This window comes from Mustelus asterias, unplaced genomic scaffold (genome assembly GCF_964213995.1).
Source record: "Mustelus asterias unplaced genomic scaffold, sMusAst1.hap1.1 HAP1_SCAFFOLD_2425, whole genome shotgun sequence".
Taxonomy (NCBI): domain Eukaryota; kingdom Metazoa; phylum Chordata; class Chondrichthyes; order Carcharhiniformes; family Triakidae; genus Mustelus; species Mustelus asterias.
In genome coordinates this window covers 1-1,705 of record NW_027592370.1, presented here as the reverse complement: position 1 = coordinate 1,705, position 1,705 = coordinate 1, and the positions used below count along the sequence as shown (strand labels likewise).

Below are 1,705 nucleotides of genomic sequence, written 5' to 3'. Positions count from 1 at the left end.
GGCCAGGATGTGGTGTGGGGGCAGCAGGGCTAGGGCATGGTGTGGGTGTGAGGGAGCAGGACCAGGGTGGGGAGGGGAGGGGGAGCAAGAACAAGGGGAGGGTACAGTCGGGGGGGGGGGTTAGGGGAGGGTTGGTGAGGCCAGGATGTGGCGTGGGGGGTGGTGGGGGCAGGGGGTGGCAGAGCACGGGATAACCCAAAGACCTGCTCAGACGGGCAGCTCACTGTATGTGCTGATGGCCTCGCGGCAGCTGTACAACCATTTAATGATCCTGGCATTGCGTTCAATGATGGAGACTCCGTAGGAGATGGCCTTTGCCGTCCTCTCTCCGGCTGTGTGGGTGTGCTGTGAGCTGCAGGCACTGACGCTCTGTAGTTTGAGGGACAATATATCTGAGCCAGGCTGAGCTAACTGCTGTGCCGCCCCAGGTTCCAGCTCCTCGGGTTCCAGGCCACAGTAATTGAAGAAGTGCTCCAGGTCAGCCTGGGCCGGACAGCATTGCTCACTGGACTGTGACTCTGACCGGCACGGTGACGGCTTTGTCCAAGGGGTCAGCTCGGAGCACCCTTTCCGTGGGGAAAGCTGCGACCTGGCCGGAGACGGCTCCGGCCACCTCCGGAAACGCCTACAATGTTTGGTCTCACGTCCACCCTCCTCACCACCCCTCGGTGAGCCGGCACCGAGGGGCTGGGCTGCAGGTCGGTGCTCTCTCCTTCTGGGTGGTTGCTGCTGCTGCTCTGTAGGTAGACCACTCCCCAGGGGCTGGGAATATCACAACCGTGGCTCGCGATCTCCGGGTTTGGGGTTGTCCTCTCCGTTCTCCAGTCCCTCCAGGTTTCCTGGGAGTGCCGTGACCTTGCGAGACGGCGAGGCGGGGCACTGGTTTGCCCGGCCTCACCGGCTCCTGCCTGGCGCCCACCAGTTGCCGGCTCTTCACGTATTTTGCTTTGTCGGCCTCCAGCCTCTCCACCGCACTCAGGGTGGGAGCCCCCTTCCTTGCCGGCTTCTGGAAGTACTCCGGCCCCCTGTTGAGGATCCGGAGAGGGTGGCCTGAGCAGAAGGCGGCAGGATCAGGGTTTTGGTTCAACATTTTCCCAGTCTGCCAATCCGTCCAGGGCTCTGTCCCGGTCGCTGAGGTGTTGTGGGGACAAAAGCCCTCGGCTGTTACCGGAAATGTACCGAATGCTCCTGCTGTAACAGATCAGCAGCCTTCTTCACGGTCTCCTGTGAACCTGTCGGGCCCCTTCTGAAATGAAAATAATATAAATATTAATGCCAGGAGCCTGAGGGAAATGAGCAGCACACGAGAGTTGGGATTTCACTGGAGACCGTGGGTTCAACAAGGTCACTTTACCACCTCCCGAGGGGCAATTAGGAAGGGTAACAGATGCTGCTGCAGCCATTGACACCCACATCCCCTCCTCTGATGGTTCCGCTTCTCGCTCCCCCACTCCCTCCCCTCCCCTCCGCTTCTCCCCCCCCACTCCCTCCCCTCTGCTTCTCCCCCCCACTCCCTCCCCTCCGCTTCTCCCCCCCCACTCCCTCCCCTCCGCTTCTACCCCCCCACTCCCTCCCCTCCGCTTCTCCCCCCCACTCCCTCCCCTCCGCTTCTCCCCCCCACTCCCTCCCCTCCGCTTCTCCCCCCCAGCACTCCCTCCCCTCCGCTTCTCTCCCCCACCCTCCCCCCTCCCCTCCGCTTCTAGCT

General features: G+C 62.5%; 1 pseudogene; it reads right to left on the bottom strand.

Moving 5' to 3' along the window:
• Positions 1–207: 207 nt before the first annotated feature.
• On the bottom strand, positions 208–1,090 carry LOC144489670 (protein FAM110A-like; annotated as a pseudogene).
• Positions 1,091–1,705: the final 615 nt, after the last annotated feature.